The 17,320-nt window shown below is 45.9% G+C and overlaps 1 protein-coding gene across 1 annotated transcript in view; it reads right to left on the bottom strand.

Annotated features, from left to right (window-relative positions):
* STK35 (serine/threonine kinase 35) overlaps positions 1-17,320 on the bottom strand; it is a 41,188-nt gene that overhangs the window by 8,814 nt on the left and 15,054 nt on the right. The gene's annotated exons all lie outside the window — the stretch shown is intronic.

The raw sequence follows: 17,320 nt of genomic DNA on the forward strand, positions 1-17,320 counted from the left end.
GCAACGATGGCTGGGGACCAGGTGGGCCCACATTCAGAAAAGAAAGTCATCCAGTTGGTGTGCTCACAGATCAAAGCACAGCATAAACTCAAACTGCGGTGTTTCTGGGTGCACAGCTGAGAACTCACCCTTACCCAAATTCTTCCTGCAGTCCTGTGTGTTGGTATCATCACTGTAGCTAATGATACCTTAGATATGCTCGACATCATGCAAGGCTTACTATCCAAACAAAGAAGCATGCAGGAATTCTCTCCATTTTACAGATGAGCAAACCGAGGCTCAGGTATTAATTTCAGCATGTCATGCTGTGGAGGCACAGAGGAAAGTTAATCTCAGGGTCACAGACAGCAGGCCTCTCCTAAATAGGATTAGCTTCAAAATGAGTCACTCTTCACTTGTTTAATACACCAAACAAAGCAGGCGGCTTTTCATACTCAGCTATCAACATGCCAGCCCTGGGGAGTTCAGTGGCCCTAGCACTACTGTCGATTCCAATCTGTCAGAGGGACTGAGGCCAAGCTTTCTAATGCGTCATTCCTCTAAGGCTTAGCTGGCAACGGTGGTGCTAAGAGTAGGGCAAAAACCAGGACGACCGTGCCGTAAGCCGACCCAGCACAGTATATGGGGGTCCTGTTGTCAGGGTTAAAAAAATGGGGGTGGGGATCACAAATAGGCTAACAGTGTTTTCAGCCTTCAGGTCTACAGAAGGGGCATAGTGTCAGGGAAAAGGGAACAAGAGCCTAGAGGTTATCAAAGCATACCCACCAGGAGCTTCAGGAGAGCCAGGACGTGGAAGGCCAGGGGTGCCATGCTTTATGGTCTTTGAGCCCTGACCAGGAGACCAAAACCAGGTGGAAATCAAGGAGCAGGTCCCATATTGGGGGGAGCATTGTTCAGGGAGCATGTGTTACGGAATGGCAAAGAGTGGGTACTCTGTCAAGGACATGGCCTTCGGAGTAGGAAGACCTAAAATTCATATCCCAACTTTACCAATCACTAGCTTTGATCTTTACAAAGTCAAGGCCCTCTGAGCCTGTTTTCTCAACTAAAATGAGGAAATGTCTACCTTGCAGGCTGTGAAGCCCAGTGACGCTATTTGTAACAGCCACTGTGAGGTACATAGGAGGTACTTAATAAGCTGAGACGGCAGTGTTAAATCACGTCCCCAAAACCCCAAACCAAGACAAAACCTCACGACCATCATTGGCTCAAGCAAAAATTCCAGACAAGACAACTCAGCCTCAAGTCAGTCCTCTCTTGAAGTGACCGCCTCCCTTCAGGTCTAGGCTTCAGCAATTGCTGGTCTGGTTGGGCACCCCACCTGCCCCAGTCCCCCAGCCTGTCCCCTCAGTCCACTCAGGTGGCACTCACCCTTAGAGGCCCCCTCCACGTGCCCCTCAGAGGACCCGTCTCTTACTCTCCAGTGAGCAGGCATGGAATGAACGACCACAGGCCCCCACTTACCATGCTGCGTGTGCCACTCTTACCACCTCCTAACCACAAGCTTCCTTAAGGACAGGGAAAGGCTCCTGCTTCTAAGCCTTCAAGTTGCCAAGCAAAATAAGAGCGCAGATACTAGGTGATCGATAGAAACTGGGAGCTAGTACATGGCAGTAAAAAATTAATTCACAGACTTCACCAAATAATTCATTCCACGTAATAGGGTTTTAATATAAAAATATGGTTATAAAAATCCCTGCCTCTGGTTGAGCCCACACTGAACATTCCAACCAGCCAGGGGAAGAGAGGGCCAGGCCGCTTCTCCAGGCTCCAGCAGCTGGGAATGGAGAAGCTGGGATTTCACCTGTTATTTTTCTCCCATGCTATACTGTGCCACTCCCCTCCCCACACCTGCGGAGCTGGTAGGAGAAATGAGGCATACAGGGGTGAAGGGTTTTCCTGCCAAGACACTGCCTACCGGTTAAAGAACCAGAGGCTCCTGTCTCGCCGCAACTCCTCTACTCACAGACTTTCTCCAACAGGAGGCCCACCATCGAAGGGGAAGGAGATAGCCCACTGTCCGCAAATGCAGTCAGCTTACTCTGGAGAAGGAGCTTGAAACTCGGGTGTGGCCAGTTGGAGCTGGCCTGGCTTCAGAGTAAATCCCTGAGTCTCTGTCAGTCAGAATAAGAAGTTAATGAAAAGGGTAGTTAGGACTGGAAGACCTGGGTTTGGCCTCAACTCTGTGGACTTCCCTAGACCCACTGTGGTGGCCTCCTTCCAGGCCCGACCACCTGTAACATGGCAAAAATGCCCCCAACATCTCTCCTTAGCTGACAAGTGGCTCAAGAGGTGGTGGTGGAGACCTGGCTGGGGTGCTGCCAGGTGTGGTGGGGGGAGGACAGCCCTATGAGGAAATGGGCGCACCAGCCCTTGGGCAGCTAGAGGTCCACCCTTTGCCTAAGAAGCCACCCCTTCCATCTTCTACGTCCTCTTCACCTACTTAGGCGTGTCTGGAGGAAGCAGCCCTGTGAATTCTCAGAAAGATGGACTGTCGCCCAGGCTGTGACAGTACAAATACAAGGGTAGGAATGTACTCCTGGGTGGCAACCTATAAGGAGACGCTTAAGTAAAATGCAGAAAAATGATAAATGATCTCACCTGGTGGTGAGTAGAGGCGGGAAACCTGGCTTCCGCTCTCATCTAGCTCTCCCTACTCTCTCTGGGGACATCATTTCTTCACGTGCCAATGAGAGGCTTAGGACCAGGGAAGGGGTTCTCAACCTGGAGTCCTTCTAACTCCAAGGATGCAGCAGGTTCTACACCTCCTCTAAAGGCACATGAAGTCCCACAGCGTGCAAATCATGTGCATTTTTCTACAACATACTCAACATTCAGATTGAGAAGGATCCGTAACACAAGAGATACTGAGAACCAAGAGGATCTTTCTAGGCTCCTTAACTATTAAAGCAAAACTCCAACCAGAAAGCAGCACAGGAGTGCTATGTGGGGCTGTCCCAAGCTAAGGTGGTGGGACCACCCGTGGGGTCAGGGCGGTGAGGGGAGTGCTGTGGGGAGGCCGACTTCAGCTCACTGCATCAGAGCCCTTAACAGTGGGATGGTGAGGTCCCTCCACCCGCAGGCTGAGTAGACTGAGACTCCCTCAAAGCAGACGAACGCCACTGAGGAGGTGGGCTCTATGCCATGTCCGCTGGGCTTGGTCCACTCACCACAGTAAGGACACACACCCTTGCAGCAGCAACTGCAGGCCCAATGGCAGCAGGGCCCGGCTTACTGACAGAAAGAGAACTAGCAGAGCTTAATGTCCGCTGTACCTCAAGCACGTGCAAAAGTGTGGTCAGGGCAGTGACCGGTTCCACGTGAAATGCAGCAAGCAGTTACTGCGGAAGCTCTCAGACATGGAGACTTGGTCATATTACAGCAGTGATCATGTTGTCACCACGCTAACTTGCTTCATATTGTTTTAAACTTTTCAATACTTGGAGCGTACTGCCAAAAATCCTAGTGTTTATAAGTCTGCCAAATGCACAAAAACAGGAATCGCTGGGCAAGAGCTAAGATTTGAAAAGTCACATATGGCAGCCCTTAGGGGACCAGGGTTGGTGATTTCCCCCTTAGATGGTAAACAGGTACCGGGTGGCACTCACTCAAAATAAACTAAGGGGGAACTTTTTGTCTCTATTAGCAGCCTTAGTAATTAGTAGTAGGCTACGGGGATACCTTAACTAATTCTCTTCTTCAACTTATTAAGTATGGGGATAAAATGAAAGCTGCCAACTGCCTCAACGGGCCCCCAAAGAGACTGAGGTTCAGCTGTGGCTGCTGTGATTAGCAGGAGAAATGGCTCAGGGGAGCGGCTGGGCTCCCGAGTGAGTTCTCCATATGGGCCCTTTGCCGGAAGGGAGATGTCTAAGGTGCAGTTATAACTAAAGGGAAGAGAGAGGTCGCTCTTCCATATGGGGCCAGGACAATTTGTGGTTATAAAAGACTCAAATGAGGTCATGCCCAGAGTGGTCTGGGCAAAAGGAGACCATATGGTTACAGTGACCAGCCCGAGGCCCCCTATGCCGAGGGGAACTCACTGCGGGCACTGCTAAGGGGTTTGGGGTTCTCTTAGGGAAAAGGGCACGTCAAATTGTTCATGAGAAATGAAGTGAAAACGAAGGGTTAGCTTATGAGGGTTTGGCAAAAACAAACAGGACAGGGGTAACACACAGAGCCACCATTATTGAACTCTTACTGTATACTAGGAATTGCACTGGAGCCTTTATAATTCTTGTACCTTTAGTCTTCACAACAGTGTACAGTGAGCATCATTTAACAGACAAGGAGATGGGGGCCCAAAAGTTAGGTGACTGGCCCAAAGTCATCCAGCTAGTAAGTGGTAGAGCTGTGAGTCAAACCTAGGGTTATCAGCATATCAGATTCAAAAGCAAGTCTCTTAATGTCTTTGCACCAATATGGAAGCACAGGGTTTCTACTTCCCTACGTCAGCTCCCTTTTCTCACTTCACATGCTCAGGAAGGTGCCTGTGCAGTCTCACAGCTTCTGAAGACTGGTACTGTGAGGTGTGGCATCTCATCTCCCTCCCCTATCTGTCTTCACTGTGACCGACTCATCTGCCAAAACAGCCTTGTAAACCTTCACCCAGCCATCTCCACCTTTTTGACAGGATGAAGTTCACCTTCTCAGGCTGACATTCAAGGCTCTTGGCAACTTAGTGCAACTGTGCTCTCTCACTTCGGCCTCTGTGGAAACCGACTCAAAGATCTGTTCTTCCCACAAAGTCCCAGTGTCTGCCTTTGCTCACGCTGTCTCTGCTTACAGAATCTCCTCATCTGCTCTCCTTTCTTCAAGGGTCATCTTAAGCCACATGTCCTACATGTAGCCACTACTTATTTATTCAACAAAGAGCACACACTCTCCCCTCTGAGCTCCTAGGATCACTGCGACAGTCCAGGGCCACTACATAAGATACTAGACTTGCTAATGTGACCTGTTCTTGGAAGCTTATGGAAAAGATCATGGCACTAGAGCCCTAGCCACATGGCAAATGGGGCAAATCACTTCCTCTCTGGAGTGGGAGTGGGGAGACACACCATATCCAGGATACACACGAGGATTTAGCAAAATAATAAACAGGGTGGAAAGTATGAAGTCTGGCAAAGAGCATGTACTCAGTAACTTCAGGTGAGAGAGAAAAGGAGTTCCCCACCCCCAAGTGTCTTATGATGATAAAGGCTCCAGGCTACACCAGGCCTGTTCCTATCCAGAAGCAAGTAAGAGTGAATACAAGACTAATAGCAAGCTGCGGAAGCTCTCAGTAAGCATTTGCTAAATCAGTGCAAAAAAGACCTAGACTTTTCTAGGTTCCAGGAAAGGAGATGTAGTGAACAGGCAGGCGGGGCCAGCTACCACCTAATGCCCTATGTAGAATTCAAACCGAGGTCTGAAAGGATAGCTGAAGAACTGACTCCACTAGCTGGATGTCAAGTTACGGCCGGAGGGCCAGCCCTGTGCTCCTGGTACTTGCACTTAGAAATCTGAAGGCAACTGAGACCAGGACTTCTCCCTCCACCCTCTTCCCCTGTGCTCCTTTACTTAACCTAAAATAGAAAGTATTTCCTAATTTGCAAATTAAAGTGGCTCTCAAAATCAATTGTATAGCCAGCAATCATGGTCCTGATGTTACATAACCATTAAAAACAAAAACAAAAACAAAAAACCCAAAGAACGAAGAGTGAGATGCTGGTGCTAGAAAGCTCTTTGGCAGAAACACCAGCCTGTCCATGTGACAGGACACTACACAGGTTTTCAGCAAAAGTAAATACCGAAACAATAAATGCTATGTTCCTGAGACAAAATTATAGCAGAGTGCATATGCTAATGAAGACAAGAGCTAGACACATCAGTCACCTAATGAGACGCTGATTACAAAGAACAAAACACAGCAAGACTCAGCTATCAAATGAAGGCTGTAAACACAGCCCTGGGTCTAAGGTCACTCCGTGCTCATGAAGGTAAGTAGTACCCTGTGTTCAGCCCCAAATTTGGGACTCAGCAGTCTTCCTAGAAGATTCAATCACTTGCAACTTACAAATAACCTAGAGAGAGGATGGGTTTATATCCCACAACCAAGATATATTTGTGTATTCCTCACTCCCTAAAATTTGTCCCCTCCTGCTGTGTTCACTATCTCTTAAATGGCTCTGCGCCACTGCCCAGTGACTCAAGCCAGATGATGGAGTTATCCTTGAGCCACCCCTTTCTTCACTTCCCTAATTCAGTCTACCTGGAGGCCCTTTAGAAATCTCCAAGACATACCCTGAATTCACCCCTCGGCCATCTGTTGTTACCATCCACCCCAACCTGGAAAACTGCAGCTTCCTAACTGGGCTCCTGGCTTCCGTGCTTGTCTCTCTTCCACAGAGCTAGAGTGATCTTGTAAACATGTCAACTGGATGGGCGAAGCCACGGTTCAAAGATTTATCATGATCTACAAAGCTTGGCGCAATCGGGTTCCTGTCTACCTCACTCCTGCCAGTTCCTTGCTGGGCAGATGCCTCATCCTTCAGGTCTTAGTTTGTGTTGCCTCCTCAGAAAGACTTTCTCTGACTGTCTTGGGTAGGTCTATTTTTTATTTCCTTCATCCATACACACCTGAAACCGTATCTGTAGTTTTCCTGTATGACATGTGAATTGAGATACAAGTGCCTCAGGGGTGGGGCTCACATCTGGTGTTTCACTGATGTACTACTATAAGCACTGACCACAGTGCCTGGAATATCCATAGGCAATCGATAAAATATATGGGCCCCTGCGGGGTACGTGTGGCAGGGATGAGGTGGAAAGCACATGAACCTGCACATATTGAAATACTATTTCTAGTTCTGTTACCAGCATGGCCAAGGAACTTGTATGAAAGGACAGCAGGACTCAACAGCTGTGGAGTATCCAGTGCATGCTTAGGCTAGCTTTACATTTTCCACTGATTCCTCATAAAAAACCTGTTGGTAAGTGTTAGAAATCCAATTTGATCAATGAGGACTCCAAGGCTCAGAGAGATGCCTAAGGTTAACATGGACTGAGGTCAGGGGCTATTTTTATCTCATGGCTCAATATAGGCCACTGACATGAACAAATGAAGTCTTCTAGTCAAGTTCAAAGCCATGTCTAAGACTCCATGTGGAGACTTAAGCCCTACCCCGTGGCATCTCATTGCTTCCCCATTCCCTATGCCTCACTGCCTTGCAAATTACCCTTTCTCTAAGGAGGATCTACTGTCCTACCATAAAGACCTCGCAGGGACCTGCAATTCCCCTGATGGTATTCGCCTGAGAGCATCCGAAGAGGCTCACTGCTGCTATCACTCAGAAGCCCACTGTCCTAGGTCCAGGGATGTCCATGGAGAAGTTCAATTGCTTTTCTCCTTCTCCTTTTTCTAGGAGCCAGTGGCCACAGGGCCTCACCTCATCCTCAAGACACATGTACTAAGGGAAGAACTAGGCAAGAGCCAGGAGTCCCCAGTCCTAGAACCACATCCACTGTGGTACTGTGAACATGCCAGAGATGAGGGAGTAGGTGACAGGGGCCAAGAGTGGTCCTTTAGGTACCATGGTTTTCTGCATGAGGAAACCAAGACCCACCCAAAGTCCCAGTGCTAAGTAATTATAGAAGCAGAGCCTGGTTTTGAACCTGGCAGGCCCTCCTAGCCCTTAGGCCTAGATCTAAGCTTTTTGAGGGCAAAGGGGTAAGAGGCAAGGCAGTGGGCTGTGTGTTTAACAGATAAGGTGGCGGATGGTGCCTTTACCCTCTTTGCCAGTTCTCACACCAGTGTGTGTAGCAGCAGCACTGGAGGCTTGTTGAACAGTTCCCCATGCCCGCCCGGTTTCCAATTCTGTATGTAGGTCTGAGGTGGGGCCAGAAATAATGCATTTCTAACAAGTTTTCAGGGGATGCTGTCAGTCTGGGGACCACACTTTGAGAACCATTGGTACTAGCTTTGTCACTGACACTGTGTGTTGCCGGGGGGGCTAGTGAGGAGGAGCATGGCAACAGCTTGTCGACATCAAGTTCACAGGACAGAAGCTTGACTTTTAAGTAGAAACTACCGGGCTGCAGTGAATGCTCTCCAAAAGCTCTCTGTGCAACACCTGGTTGGTACTCATGCCCTGAGATGCTCCGGACAGGCGAGGGAGGAGGATCTCTGAATCACATCGGTGGTGACATCTGCATTTCAGTTTAGGCAACTGGCCTAAACTCCCAAGTAATTTTTTTAAGGTAAAAGTCACCCTGTTTTTTGTCTGGGGTGTGGTAGGCTCATGCTCATTTCTGCTGCCCCATGCAAACCAAGGGTTCCTTCCAAACATTCGACAAATCCAAGCATGCAATCTGGTTACTAACAACAAATGAGTCTTTACTTGCGACTTTCAGTTCTCTTGTGTCTGGTACAAGGCTGGGCTGTGCTGGAAAGGCTCATGCATTCTGCCAAGATCTGACAGCACCACACTTCAGTCCATGCCTTAGATTTGCTCTAGACTGGAGCCTTCTGGGAGGACATGTCTTAGACATGTCTGAAAAAAGCAGAAAGGAAAAAACAAGAGGGTGCTGTACATGATATTTTAGGGTTTCCTTTTCCCAAAAGGATGGAAGTAAATGCAGAATGAGTCAACTGGCTCACATCATCTCTGTGACTTTCCCACTGGAACAGATGGTCAATGCTAAAATCCAATATGAAATACCAAAGCCTATCCGCCTTCCATTCTTTTGACAGTACCATGCCTCGGAATTACAAAAAAATCAAGATTACCATTCATAAGAATAAATGCCCAGACCCCACATCCAACTCTTTTTGCCATGGGGGAAAGAGAAGCATTTTCATCATCTTCACTATGCCCTATGGTATGTCTGGATAGCTCTAATCCATTCTTCCCGAGTCCCTAGACGTCACTTTCTTTTATAAAGAAACAAAATACAGAATTCTGACCTGTGTATGATGCAGACTGAGTTATAGCTTTCCCCTGGTACCTCTAACAGAAAGTGAAATTCCTTTAAGTTGGGAAATTCATCACAGTATTTTACGGTATTGATTTATTTTAAACTTGGCTGGCAGTTTTAAGGTCTGCCATGCCTCTGAATCCTAGAAATGCTGCAGGAGGTCTCCATTTCCTCTCATTTTGTAATACCACCGAGGACTCGCTTGTGGAAATGAAATGAGGGGCTAGGGGCTTGTCAGCTGCTGCCCTAGGTTATCAAGAATGAACCTTGGGCAGTCTCCCTAGGTCCTGAGCCTAGAATGCATCTCAGGCTGAGACTTTCACTACTAGAACAATACCCTTTCCCGTCGTCAGCTGAGTCCTGTACCCCCAAAAGCCTCAGCATGACAAGGAGAGTTTCTGACAAACTGTGAGATGTGACTGCCTCACTTATCACCTGGCTGACAAGGTACCCCTAAATCTACCTTTAAGAACCAGCCCAAAGCACCACCTCCCCTAGGAAGCTTTCCCTCTACTCTCTCCCACCTACCACAATGAAGTGTCCATGTCTTATCTTCACTGCTAAGCTGAGCTCCTAGAAGACAGGGGTCTTTGCTATCAACACACCACTGGGCAAGTGCCTGCCATATACCAGGAGGGCTCTTGCTCACCAAATCCACCTTGGCTCCAGAATTTTTCCACAGGGCTGCAGGCAGCCAACAAACATCATGACAGGCGCAAATGATGAAATCCCCTGCTTTAGTCAAGATCCAATAAATGAACTAGGGTTGTTGGGAGAAGCCCAGCAACCCCTACCATTTTGCTCTGGGTCCTCATCAACCTCAAATGCTCAACTTAAGTTCACTTGGAACTGCCTTTTGCTAAGGTACTGGGGAGCAGAGACAACAGGGTGCCTTTGGGTCACATCGGAGTCCTTTCCTTGTACAGATGCCACCGACCGTTCTGTCAGCACTCCCTTAGTGCCTGGATGCCATTACGTGGGGGCTATGTTTTGGCTCTCCCACTTTCCAATCTTTTGATAATTCTGATGTCTGCCTGCTTATGTGGCTTCTGCCTACTGTTGCCTGATCCTTGGTTATCCCAGCCATACCTCATTTGCCTATGTTCGATGCTGTATCAGTGTGACACAAGAGTAATCCACTCACAGGTGACCTCACCTGGAGGAGCAGATGGTAGGCCTTACTGCAGTATACCAATGCTCAGGTCAGTTGTCAGACTCTGAAAGACACCCCCAGGCAGCACTGCCCACTAATACCCAAGGGGTCATGGTGCTATTTGGAGGGGAACCACTCTCTGCCTCAAAATATAAACCCATCGAAAGCTTTTAAAGAAATTGTAGGAGGCAGAATGGAACAGTGGAATTTCCAGTCAGATACCTTGTTTCAAATCCTGACTCTCAAAATCTTAGGAAAGTGATTCTCAGCTTCCTCAATCTGCAGAATGATGGCAGATAACACAACAGTTATGCAGATGCTGCATGATAGTAACATATGGAAAGTACTTAATTCAGGCTAGAGCTATAAGGGCAGGGTCTTTGCCCCACACAAGTCAGGAGGCCTCTCAAAGCAGGTTTTTATAACCAGGAGCTGTTATTGTTGGTGAGGATTATCTGTGTGTCCCTGGGGTAAGAGGAAATGGGAGTTGGAAGGACCGCAACCATCAGGCAGCTTTGCCCACAGATGGATGATTACCAGAGTTATTTTGATTTGCCGAAAGGGAGGCCAGGAGGAGCCAGGGATGCCAAGGAGCTAGAGAATGTGAGCAGCAACAGCCTTGGGGCAGACTTGTCCCTTCACAGATCCTTTGATGTCCTGCAGAGCTTTAAGGGACAGATTATCCCTGGGGGACACCAGGACCATTACATAACGGAGAGCTCACAGCTCAGCTTCCTCCCTCCCCTCCCACTGATACAGCAGGAGCAGACAAGGGATGGCAACAACGGGGACAAAAGCAGCCTGGGGTAACTGACTGGCTTTACAAACATTGGCCTTTCCCACCTGAGGGAACTCCCAGAAAACACCAGTAGACAGACCAGGCCCCAGGAGACGTCTCCTTGTATGCTAGTTCTTAGGGCTCCCAGGTCTTCACAGTGAAGGCTGAGCTCTCAGTTCCAGGAAAAGAGACGCAAACCCTCTAGTTGTTTACTCGTGACCCCTCCACTCATGCACAGCTCTGGGAAATCTAGTGAGACAATAAGGCAAGACTGGATTTCCATTTTACAAACAAGGACTCAAAAGAGGCTCGGAAGTTCCAGGTCTACATGAGTCAAATTAGTAATCACTGGATAAATACACTCCTCTCCCAATGATCTCTCTACTTTAAGTAAAATCCCTATTCTTTAGGAATCTAATCATCCACTTCAGGGTAAAGGTGGTGTTCCCCTCCTCCTACCCTCCCTTTAGGCAGTTCAAGGCTCCACCAGAGACTAAGTGGGACAAGTCTCTGGAGTGTAAGACTCGACCCTCTGACTTTGGTCCTTTCAGCACTTATGCCTTCTCCATGAAACCTTCCTTGCTTACACTTTCCTTTGGCCTATCTAGCTGTTCACCAGCACACTGAGCTGAGTAGAAGAAATGACCTCCCGATTAGAAACCTACTTAGTGCCAATGCCTCCCATCCATGTTACTTGTCTCAGAATGCATGGTAGTGGGAGAGCAGGAAATTCAATCTACTTGGTGCTCAGTTTGTTGAAATCAGTTTAAAGATGATTCAGTGAGGTAATATGCCATATTGGGTAGTCATGGGCTTAGAGCTGGGTTCAGATCTGAGCTTTGCCCTTCAGGAAGTTATTCAAAAAGAAGCAAATGAAATAATGGTCATAAAGCACTTAGCCCAGGGATGACTATTCATTATCACCTTTGGTCATCTTATGCACTGTCACCCTCCTTCCAAACCTAACCCCTTGGCCTGCCACACTCACAAGGTGAAGCTCCAGTTGGAGGTTTCATAGCCCGAGGCTAAATCTCATCTTGCCACTTCTCTTAGGGAGGGCAGTCTTGTGAGGGCAGGGCACATCTTAGGTGCTTCTGGGTTAGTTCATGGCCATCCTGACAGCTGGGCCAGGAAGTCACACTCAACAGAGAAAGGACCTAGAGACCTATCTAGTTCTGTATTCCCAATTTTTCCACCTAAAATCCCTTTTAAATCTACCCCTGAGGGACTCTGTTTTGAAGACTTGCTGTTTAAAACAAACCACATTAGTTAAGCATTTATTTTCCATTTTTAGTTTTTAGTATCACTTCTGATTAACTTGACACCTATAATATGACAGTTTGAGGTATAATTCCAGCCAAATTGGCTTCTACAGCTTCAATGTGAGCAAACGTGCTACCGCCTGTTAGATGAGCTGAAAAAAGCTTGTGAATCCCCAGAATACCATTAGGGACCCAATCACAGAGTTTGGGTAAATTAGATCTTGTAAAACAGAAACAAAATCCAAAGCCCAGGTCAAGAGGACAATCCAGGTAATCCAGCTTGTTAGACCAGAGCCCCATCTTTAGACCAAGGCCAAGGATCAAGATACTATTTATTACTTCCAAAAGAAATTAGGCTTCACTTCTTCGGTGTTCGGCAGCTACCAAAATTGCATATGAAGGAAAGAATCTTTTCTATGACCCCTCAGGTCACACCAACATCTGATTTCCTTCAGCAGGCTTGAGCTGTCTGCTCCAAATAAACGTCATTCAAGGGCCCTGGCTTCAAAAGGCCTTAGTAACCGAGGTTTGTGTATTAGACAGTAAACTTGGCCATGAATGCAGATTCCCTCATCCCACAACACCCTCCCTGGTAACATGTGGGCGGTGGCACCTGGAACATCAGTTTGGCTGGCTTCCCACTTTGGGTAAGACTGTGGCTGGCTGGCAGAAACCATTAGCGATTATTAAATATCTTCAAAAAGTGACAAAAATAAGGGCAAGATAGAATCGATTGAGTAATCTTTAAAAACAGGTAATTTTTCTGGGACAAGTAATTGGACAGAGTTGCTGTGAGCATAGCTTTGTTTAAAAAAAGCTATTTGGTAAACATCAGAAGCAAGGCCACTAGTAAAGATCACTGTCTTCAGAAAAAAACAAAAGACAAGACAATACCTCAAGCCAAAGTGTGTATCTAAAAATTCTACCATTTAACATTTCATTTAGACAGTTTATATAGGGCACTTTTTGCAACCTCTTGTGATACTTTACAACCTCAGTAAGATAAATATGATCTACTCCATTTTACGGATAATAAAACTCAATAAGATAAATATGATCCACTCTATTCTATGGGTTAATAAAACCCAGAGAGGTAAAATAACTTGCCTGAGGTCACATAGCCAGTAAACCACAGAAACGGGACTCAATCCTAGACAGTCCACTAGGCAATACTGCTTTTAGAGGAACCCCATGTGCTTTTCCGTTCATTGTTGCAAGACATTAAAACCATTTAGCCCTGATTTAAACAATACTCTGAAATCTACAAACCTAGATGACTGAGGCATTTCTTTATCACGCTGGTGCTGGGGACAAGTGTGTTTTCTATGTGCAGCCATATTTGGAGCCACGACAACTGATCTATCTAATAGGTACACTGGCTAGGAATCAGGACACTCAAGCTCTGTCCCTTCGTTTAGGACCTTGAATAACTCCCTTCTTTCTAGGTCTCCAGCTGCCCCCTACTTCTCAGCTTTCCTTCCCAGTAAAATTCCTCAGGAATAGTCATCTATACCACTGGTTCTCAAAGCGTGGTTTGGAGTTTGAGAGTCCATGAAGCCAGTAACACTAGGACATTATCTACCTTTTTCACTTTCATTCTAAGTGTGCAGTGGAGTTTTCCAGGAGTTCCATGGCACCAGGTTATAATGCAGAAGCAAATATGAGAATCTGGCTGACTATTAAGGCAGATATTAAAAAGATTTGCAAAAATACAAAACAGTGTCATTCTACTCACAAAATAGTTTTTGAAAATAGTTATTTTTCATAAATCATGATGTTTATGTTAACATGTAACCAATTTGTTATTTATTCATCTGAAAGGAATATTTATAATATTTCTGTTTTAATTTCTAATACCGCAAATATTCATAGGTAAAAACCTAAAACAAAAGCTCTCTCGAGTCCTTGGCTTTAAGAGTGTAACAGGGTCTTCAGGCCAAAAACTAAGAATCATTGGTCTGTTCTCTCACTGTTTCCAATTCTTTCATCCCTTCTCAAAACTACTCTAGTTAAGGGTTTTCCCCCCGTTACGTGTCACCAAATTGCTCACGAACACTAAGGACTTCCCAGTTACTAAATCCAATGGTCAATCCTCATTTCTCGATCCTTATTGAGAAATGTCATGGCATATATCTCATAGCTTATTGCTGACTTCTCATAGCTGATTGCTGACTTCAAAATTCACCCTAAATTCAATAGTTACCTCCCTTACTCCATTGTTCAAAGCCACTATTTTCTCTCGCCTAGGTTATTACAGTAGCCTCCCCATTTGATCCTCTTACTTGGCCCCTGTAATTTAGTTTCAGCACAGAAGTCACAGTGACCCTTTCAAAAGGTCAGATATCACACATAGCTGAAAACACACCAATGGCTTTCCATCTTACCCAAGAATAAAAGCCCAAATCCTTACAATGGCCTGTAAGGCCTACTCTAGTTGACTCCTAGTTACCTCTCGTCCCTGCTCACTTTATATAGCCTTCACGCCTTTATGCTGGCTGTCCCCTCTGACTGGGATGCTCTTTCTCCAGAAATCTTCATGATTCACTCCAACTCCTTATAAGCTTTACTCAAATGTCACTGTCTCAAGGAGACCCACCTTGATCTCTTCCACTTAAAAGTACACCTCCACCCCCGACCTCCCAACACTGATCTCCCTTATCCTGCTCTACATTGCCCCCCAGAGCACTTTCTAACATACTGCCTATGTTTGCCTCTCTAATAGAATGTCTCCACAACTGCAAGAATTTTTGTCTGTTTTGTTCACCAATGTATCTTGTGTGTCTGAAATAGTCCCTGACAAATAGTTTCCCAATAAATATGTTGAATGAATATATGGAATCAGCTTCTGTCTAGAAAACTTAGTGGGAGGGAAGGGTGCTTGGACTCAATATCTCCCAATTCAAGCCTCTGATTCTCTAACTAGGCAGAGAGCTCACACATAAAGGTGATCTGAAAACTGTTTAGACATATGGCTCAGCTCCTGATAACAAAGACTTGGACCCAGGCCCATAATTCTAAGTGCCCAGCTAGGACAGGGCAGGATAGGCTATGGTTAAGTAGGCAGCAAAAGACCCAAGTACTGTATTGTCTTCGTTGGCTGTCAGGGCCTGGGACACTTTTCAGTAACTATGTTCCTAATCTTTTCTCATCTCAAGGCCATCTAGTTCTCCTGCAGGATCATTCCTATTTCGCTAAAACTTTGCCCTGCAAAACGGCACAAATCCCAATTGTGGATGTCCAAATGCAAGCTGTGATCTCAATTAGTTGTGACAACTCCATAATCCTAACCCAAATTCAGGTCTCTCTTTCAATGACAACCTTCTTCCTACTCCAGAGCAAACTTGAATTCTAAGAGGTTTTTTAAAAGTGGAAAAGATGAGATGGAAATGGGAAATGACAGCATGAAATACAATTAAAACACTGTCTAGCCAACCCTTTTGAGGGGCTCTAACGTGGTATTAGCCAAACTTAGCTTTAAGGAACACTATTCTCTTACTCGTTGAGCAGTAGGACAAACCGATTTGGCACCTGGAAGGTACTCAATCAATGTTTATGGAATGGAAGAATTAAACTTGGTAACTCACCAGAAATAAATTCAGTGTGAACACTACAGCTATAACTAGGCTTAACTCAGTATTAACCAACTCCAACTAGAAATCTAAGGGTGACGAAAAGAAAGGTGGGGACTAAGAACCCACCCAGGTGAAGGAGGGCCTTGTGCCCGATGTGCTGAGAGGCTCCTTCCTTGTTTGTGGCCATTGAGATCAGCGCCATCCCCATCACCTCATCTCAAGGCTTCAGCAATAAGAGTACCTACCTTATTTCCAGCTTGCCATATTGATGTTAAGAAAAAAGGGGGGAGGAGGAGGGGCATGAGTAAGATATACCTGCCCTTAAATTAGTAGGATATTGGGTAAGCAACTTAACCCTTTCTTTACAAGGCTGCAAAAGTGAAACAAAATGACACATGTGAAAATACCAAGCAAATATGGTGGTCAATGTTCTTTTCTTTTCCCTTCCCACAAAACAAGCAAAAGAATTCAAATCTGACCAATATACTAGCTAGCATTTGTGTCTATTCCCATTAACCTCCCATATCTATTACTTTCTTCTACTTCCATATCTGGCAAGTTGTCTCGCCAATTCTCTGCCCTGAAGATCAAGGCATTCCTCTGTCCTCAGGGCTACTCAATTTCAAGTTCAACAACATCCGTTACTAGTGTGAATAAAATAATGAATCCAAGTGGTGTCCCAGTCTCCAGTTTAAGCATGTTCAATTCAACTTGCACATGCTTAAATTCTTAATGCTATATTGTTCTGCTCTGGTCTGCAGATGGCTCCAAGCCTGTTAAGCCAAGGTCAAACTCCAGGGTCCTAGGTTTCACCTAATTTCTGATCGTATTTCCCTTGCTCACACCTAGTCTCTGGTCCAGTTCAATCTGTTGTTCCTGGTACACTTTTGGATTTCCTACCTCAGCTCTGTCCACACCCTACTGGTAGGTCACTGTGTTTCCTGATTACACGTCTACATTCTTCACTAACTCAAACTGGTAGAGTCTCTCAAATGCTCTAGGGTCCCTCTGGCTTCAGGTCCTTTGCAGAGGCCAGTCCTTCTACCTAGAACGCTCCCCTTTGACCCAATTCCCTACCTACTCTTGCCTCTGGGCACCATCCTCTGAAAGGTCAGTTTCCCTTAATACCTCGTCTTAAAGCAACTATGATAAATACTAATTGTTTCTCTCCCCGACTAAGCTGCAGAATTTATGAGGATGGGGTGAGTTTCTGATTTTGCTTACCATTGTTATCCCAGAGCCTAGCACGCGGTACATGAGAAATCTGTTAAATAAGCAAGACTTCCAGATAAGAATATTCACTCATGAACTCTTTATAATATCTAAAAATGGATCTTCCAATATCTAAAGTAGGAAAATGGCTATATTATGGCACACATAATGAAATGTCAATTGTCGAAAGCCACACTTTCAAAGTATGACATGGGGAAACGCTCTTTAGTGCTGAATGAAGGAGCAGGAAACAAAACTGTACTTAACTACAGCAAGATCTAAACTACGTAGAACTGGATGTGCGAGTAGGAGGGATACAGAGACAGCATATATTCTCTGAAAAAAATCTGTACCATACCTCTTTTGCACATTTTCTATAGTAAGC

This window comes from Pteropus alecto, unplaced genomic scaffold, assembly GCF_000325575.1.
Source record: "Pteropus alecto unplaced genomic scaffold, ASM32557v1 scaffold45, whole genome shotgun sequence".
NCBI classification, from domain to species: Eukaryota; Metazoa; Chordata; class Mammalia; order Chiroptera; family Pteropodidae; genus Pteropus; species Pteropus alecto.